Source organism: Nicotiana tabacum, chromosome 6, assembly GCF_000715075.1.
Source record: "Nicotiana tabacum cultivar K326 chromosome 6, ASM71507v2, whole genome shotgun sequence".
Lineage (NCBI taxonomy): Eukaryota > Viridiplantae > Streptophyta > Magnoliopsida > Solanales > Solanaceae > Nicotiana > Nicotiana tabacum.
The window spans coordinates 133,027,208-133,034,460 of record NC_134085.1 but is presented as its reverse complement, the minus strand read 5'-3'; the positions used below and the strand labels follow the sequence as shown (position 1 = coordinate 133,034,460).

Below are 7,253 nucleotides of genomic sequence, written 5' to 3'. Positions count from 1 at the left end.
CATAACTTGAAAGACCCAACCTAACATTACGTGTATCTCTAGAGAAGTCTGGGTGTAGATAATCAAAATCCTTCCGAGCTTCTCCATCAGCAAGATGCCTTATATTCTCATCATTGAGTCATTCATTAGCATGCCATCTCATTGCAATGGCTGTTTTAGGACACATGAATATCCTTTGAAGCCTAGGCTTTAAGGGAAAGTACCTTAAAACCATTACTAGGATTTTAGAACTTGTATTAGTCAAGGAAGCATCAACAACTTTCCATCGAGAAGCCCCATCGGCCTTTACAATGTCTTTCCAAAATAACATGCAATCATTAGGGCATGCATGTATTTTTTCATAATAAAGACCCAAATCTTTTATCATGTTTCTAGCCTTGTTGAAAGATTCTTGCAACTGAGCAAAGGGAACTGCCTCTTTTAACAACTCTAACATATATGAAAAGGCCACATTACTCAATCTATGCAAGGATTTAAGCATGTAGAACCGAATAGTAAAACTTAATTTAGTGAAGGTTTCACACCCATGATATAATTCTTGTTTGCCTTCTTCTAATAATCTATCAAATCTCTTAGCATCTTCAGATAAAGTCTTTCTCATCCGTTCTTCCTGCTCTGTGTCACCTTCTACATTTCTAAAGGTATCATGAAGTAATCCATCAATATCATCACGCATGTTAGAACCTTCATCATCATTGCTTTGGTGAGGTGCATTTCTAGAGGAAAATCCTTCCCCATGAAAACTCCATTTGGTGTAACCATCAACAAACCCATTGACAACCAAGTGATCCTCCACCACATTTCTATAGTGTCAATAGCGATTAATACACTTGTTTCAAGGGCATAATATTTTATTTCCCTGGGAAGCTCGTTCAAATGCCTTATAAGAAAAATTATTCACTCCACGGATATACTCATCCGTCCATCTTAGGATATACATCCAACTTTTATCTCCATTATCCATTGAAATCCTATATGATAAAATTAAATTAACAAAATTAACCAAATAAACCTACATATAATCAGACATTGACCAATGCTTTTAAAGGTAAAAACTCAGAAGAAGGAGCAACTGAAGAGAAGTGGGATATTTTATTTTTAATTTTAAAATAGTGCATGTGTATATTTTTATGAGTTTTCTGCAAGCTCACATAATAAATATCTAGTTAGCTTGGTAACTCTAAGAAATAGGTTGACGATTTTTGTATTCTTGCAACAAAAAAGTTACAGAACAATATTAAATAACAATGCTTGCCTATTCTGTTATTTGTAGCACTTTAATTTAGAACCGTACTCTATCCATGCATTCAGTTCTAAAAAAAATATTAGACTTCAGCAACATCCTGTAACTTAACTTAAGGCATCATTAGTTAAACCCCAAGATAGCAATAAAAACTAATTCAGAGTAACATACATAACAAGATAAATAAGTGAAATACACAAATACACTACCAGCAAATCCAATTACCAAAAATTTAAATTAAGAAAACTTACCAGGAATGAGTGTTCCCTAAATTACCAAAAATAATTTCTCCTCGGCAACCAGAAATAAATTTTATCTCAGTTAATAATATCTATACTACCAAAGAAGCTTCTATAGTTCAACAAGGAGGAGCATGCAAAAACAAAAACAAAAAATGACATCAGTGAGGGATTACTTGGAGAGTATTCGAGCAAAGAGAACAAGAAATAATCTTGACTTAGATACAAAAACAAACTAATTATACTCAAAAAAGTTTAAACCATTACTGATCGCAACTGAAATTCTGTAAAATAGTACATAAATTAGACTCAAATAGTGCATATTCTAATCCAAAACTGAACTCAAAAACTGCAGATTTTCTGCAGATAATAGAGGAGCAAAAAGATAGAATTTTGGTGCAAATAACCAACAATTTCAGTTGATCTTGCAGACCCAACTGAGCACAATATGAGGAACACAAATCAGATCAACAACTATTTAGGAAATCAGTAATACAGTTCAGTTTCAAGGAACTACAGCAGTAGTGAACAAAAATTCTCAAACTAGAGTCAAAACAAAGTTCAAAGCATCGGATTTCAACACTGGAACCACAAAAGTTCAATTCCTGCTATTAAGGCATCAACAGTGCAACAAACCTCACAAATTTAAAGGAACTATTGAATTCATTGTCACTAATTTGAAGGAACTTACAAAGCTTGTCAAGCATTTAAATCTGGCCAGAAATAATTCTACACATTAACTGCACTTTCAGCTCAGTATTTCCAAATTTCGGGATAGTGTTTTGCAGTTTTTTGGACAATTCCTACACAATTTCTCCACTACAACAGCTAATATCTCAATTCTCAACCTATTAGGATTAGGTTCTAGTTTAAATCGAATCTAGAAGAAAAAAACATAATTAACTATCTGCTAAATTGAATTAATTTAAGGTTCTTTCTTCTTTGCCTTAATTCATATTCATCTCTTTCCTTCTGCTCCATATATCACTTTTATAATTAAAAGAAAACGAACAAGAAGAAAAAGAGAAAACTTGACAATTTAATTAATTTAAAATGTCTGTTAAAACGCAAATCCCAATTCATCTACACATGCGGATGCAACAAACAAGCAACATTTCAGAATTAACTCTAACCTTTGCATGTTTGGATTTGTTAGAGCAAAAGAGAGAAGAAAAAGGAGAGCAAACACTGCTTCACCAAAAAATAACTGGTTTGACACCACAAAATTAAAAAACAAAACAAGAAAAAATTTAGATTCACATATGTGATGTACTACTTATCAATCAATATAAATACACCATCCCTAGAGCAATTCTACAACCTCCATGGATAGATTGAACAGTTCAAAAAAGACATCAAAATAACTTACATTGCTAAAATTACTGGTGTTGGATTTAGGAATTTGGGGAGAGCACCTATTTTGATAAAGTTTGCTCAAATGCCTCAAAATTTTGCCACCCCCATTCACGTTACCCAAAATTTTGCCACCCCCACCAAATCAGCAAAACTTATTTGTAAAAACCCATAAAACCAAGTTCACAGAGTGAAATAAAGGAATACGATAGAGAGGAAGATTCAACGGATTTCTTAGAGTGAACGAGAGAAGACGATTTTTGGAGAGAGAGAGAGGCGTTTGTAATTGAAGAAGTTGTCTGAGGGTTTTTAGTTTGGGGGCATCGCATGTTTTAATGGGGAAGGGCAAAAAAAGTCTTTTTACTTAATATTTTGATTATTAAAATTATTCAAAAATAAAATAAATAGGGGTTGTTTTGGCGGGTTTAACAAAAAATTCAAGGGGGGAAATAAGGAGGGAAAAAATAACCGTTCTAATAGAATTTTTACAATAAAAGCGTTCTCGTAGATAGTTTTATTGGTATGGTTTATATAACCGTTACGCCAAATGCATCTATGACAATAATTGTTTTACAATTGCAATAGTTGTATAGCTTAAGTGTGTTGATATCACCTAAATGCTATTGTAACGGTTGTAACCATTACCATAGATGTTCTATGGCAACAGTTGTTCAACCATTGCTAAAATAACTGTTGCCATAGGCCCATTTTCTGGTAGTGCCAAGGTCATATATCATTTAAGATTGATTTATGACCAGTCAAAAATTGATAAGGAGTGGAATAAACTGATTTAGAAGACATTTTGTTCAATATATAGGCTGCAGTCAATAATGCATCTCCACAAAGGGAGATAGGTAAATTTGCATGCGCCATCATGGACCTTATCATGTCCAATAGTATTTTATTCCTTCTTCCCGCTATACCATTTTATTGAGGCGTGTAAGGAATAGTTAACTGTCTAGTGATGCCCTTTTCGTTACACAATATTTCATTTTTTTATATATATTCACGCCATCTATCAGTTATTAATATTTTAATCCTTTTGTCTAATTGATTCTCAACTTCATCAAATATTTCTTAAAGTATTCAAGTGCTTCGAATTTATGAGAAATCAAATAGACATAACCAAACCACGTGAAAATCAGCTCTATTAGCTTTTCCAAATAGTTTATGTACAATCTTTCCGGGTAGAAATGTGACGATCCGACCAGTCGTCTCATGAGTTATCGCTCCATTTTCCCCCTTTTTAGCTTCTTTAAGCTTTGTTATCCGTGTTTTATGTGATCGAGTGGATTAGTTCAAGTTCAGAAAGGATTTGGAAATAAATGAGACACTTAGTCTCGTTTAAGAAGGATTTAGTTGGAAAAGTCAACCGGATATTGACTTATGTGTTAGAAGGCTCAGAAGTGAGTTCCGATGGTTCGGTTAGCTTTGGTAGGTGATTTATGACTTAGGAGCGCGATCGGAATGAGTTTTGGAGTTGTAGAGAAGATTTAGACTTAAATTGGTGAAGTTGATATTTTGGCGGTTCCGGTTGATAGGCGAAATTTTGATATAGGGGTCGGAATGGAATTTTGAGTGACAGTAGTTTCGTTGTGTCATTTGGGATGTGTGTGCAAAATTTTAGGTCATTCGGACGAGATTTGATAGACTTTTTGATCGAAAACATAATTTAAGAGTTCTTAGGCTTGAATCCTATGTTAAATTGGTGATTGATGTTGTTGTGAGCGTTTTGAAGTTTTGGACAAGTTTGAACGATGTCATGGGATGTGTTGGTACAAGTGGTTTGAAGTTCCGGCAGTTCCGGGTAGGTTCCGGGTAGGTTCTGGGATGTTTTAGGCCGAAAAACATAGCTGTAGCAGGTCCAAAATGGTTGCAGGCCTCGAAACTCACCCGTGCGGTTCGCACAAAAAGAAGTGCGGCCGCGGTGTCACAAGTCATGATCAACTCACCCATGTATGCAGATTCAGGTGTCGTAGAGTCCGCTCCTGAGTGCTGATACTCCCAGTCCAGGCAGTGTTTTCGAAGACTACGAGATAGCTGTTTGCACCCGCAGCCCCTGTGCCTCCCTTATCTTACCATTTTAATGTTCTTGAACTTTTGTAACGAATTTCGTATCTAGTAGACTGGTATCCGGAACTATTAGTTGCTCATGACTTGTGACACCCCGGGTTGGGCTGTGTCAGGATGCTTTCTACTGTTGTTATCGTTAATTTCGCAAATTATGGTTATTATATCACGTTTTAGAACTACTTATGGTATTTAACTGTTTAAAAGAGGTGGTATGTTTTGGTCTGGCTGGCCTTGTCTTCGAGAGGCGCCATCACGACCGGGTTTAGGGAATTGGGTCATGACAAGTTGGCATCAGAGCCTAGGTTACTTAGGTCTCATGAGTCATGAGCAAGTTTAGTAAAGTCTCGCGGATCGGTACAGAGACGTCTATATTTATCCTTGAGAGGTTGCAGAACCTTTAGGAAAAACTTCATATTCTTGAAATTCTTGTAATGCGAACTTGTTGGTCCAAATACAAAACTTCTGTTATTCCATTCTCTCACAGATGGTGAGGACGTGAGCTACTAGATGAGGTGGACGACCACTAGTGCCACAAGGTTAGACCACCAGAGGCCGTGGATGCGGTCATGGTCATGGTAGAGGCAGAGCAGCGAGGGCAACACCTGTAGATCCACCAACTGCCCTAGCTCCGGATCAGGCTCCAGCTATGGATGCTCCAGCAGCACCAGTTTAGGCACTAACTGTGCCCATCACGATTTCGGGTCTTCAGGAGGCCTTGGCACAGATCTTATCAGTTTGCACTGGCCTGGCTCAGGCAGTTTTAGCAACTACAGTAACAGCTACTTCGCAGGCCGGGGGAGGCAATAAAACCCCCGCTGATCGCACACCTGAGCAGGTAGTATGGGGACTTCACACGCCGGGGTACCTCCAGCCCAGCCGATTGCACCAGCTCAAGAGTTTGTTATGCCGGATGATGGGCAGCGTCGTCTTGAGAGGTTTGGTAGACTCCAAACTCTGACATTTAGCGAAGCAGAGGGCGAGGATGCCCAGGATTTCTTGGATAAGTGCCAGCGGATGCTCCTTATAGCAGGGATTCTTGAGTCTAGTGGTGTGGCATTTACTACCTTTCAGTTTTTGGGGCTGCCTTCACTTGGTGGGAGGCGCATGAGAGGCGTAGGCCGGTTCGAGCAGCGCCCTTACTTGGCATGAGTTCTCCGTTCTCTTTCTGGAGAAGTATGTGCCGTAGTCTCGCAGAGAGGAGCTGCATAGACAGTTTGAGTGGTTGAGACAGGGGGATATGACTGTGTCACAGTATGAGTCGAGGTTTTCTAAGTTGGCTCGTCATGTCGTCTGGATGGTTCCGACAGATCGTGAGAGGATCAGGAGATTTGTTGATGGCCTTAACTACCATCTCCGTATTATGATGACTAAAGAGAGAGTGTTGGGTGCTACGTTCGAGGAGGTGGTTAATATCGCTCGCGAGATTGAGACGGTTCGCCATCAGGATCGGGAGGAGAGGGAGGCCATGAGGCCTCGAGGATCTGGCAGTTACAGTGGTGCTCCTTCGAAGGGCCAGTTCCAGCATGGTAGAAGTTGTTCTTTCAGGCATACTCAATCAGCCCACCCAGGTTATCGTGGGGCATCTTCGGGTCAGGGTTATCAAGGTACTCAGCAGGGCCAGTCATCACTTAGTGCCCTCTTAGCTCAGAGTTTATCTCGTGCCCCATCAGCTCAGGGTTCTTCTATGCCGAGTGCGTCAGCTAGTCACTCCGGTGCGAGGGTTTCCCTTCAGTCCCCTTCTCCAACACCTGGGAATTGTTTTGATGTGGAGAGTTTGGGCATGTTTGGAGGCAGCGTCCTCGTCGTGTTGCTAGTTCGTCCTAGCAGAGGGGTCAGCCCTCGACTTCTGCTCCAGTTGATTCACCTCCTGCCCAGCTAGCTAGGGGTGGAGGTCAGGCAGCCAGGGGTCTCCCCAGAGGGGGAGGTCGATCAGGGGGCGGTCAGGCCCGTTTCTATCGACTTCCAGGTGGACAGATGCCTTTGTATTATTTGATCCCAGTTCCACCTTTTCTTATGTGTCATCATATTTTGCTCGTTATTTAGGTACACCTCGTAAGTTTTTTGCTTTACCTGTTCATGTATCTACCCTGGTGGGCGATACTATTATTGTAGACCGTGTGTACCGGTCATGTGTAGTGACTATTGGGGGTCTGGAGACCCGAGTGGATCTATTACTATTGGGAATGATGGATTTTGATGTCATATTGGGCATGCTATTCTAGGCTGTCGTGCTAAGACCGTCACTTTGGCTATGCCGTGTGTACCGCAGATTGAGGGGCGTGGTGTGACTGATTATGTTCCTAGTAGAGTGATCTCTTTCTTGAAGGCCCAACGTATGGTTGGGA

At 39.8% G+C, this 7,253-nt stretch overlaps 1 long non-coding RNA gene across 1 annotated transcript; it reads right to left on the bottom strand.

Annotated features, from left to right (window-relative positions):
- Positions 1-398: 398 nt before the first annotated feature.
- LOC142181818 (uncharacterized) lies at positions 399-3,149 on the bottom strand. The gene is made up of 2 exons (XR_012710719.1): positions 2,852-3,149; positions 399-971 (listed from the first exon to the last, which is right to left on the bottom strand). It is a non-coding gene; the product is annotated as an uncharacterized LOC142181818 (long non-coding RNA).
- Positions 3,150-7,253: the final 4,104 nt, after the last annotated feature.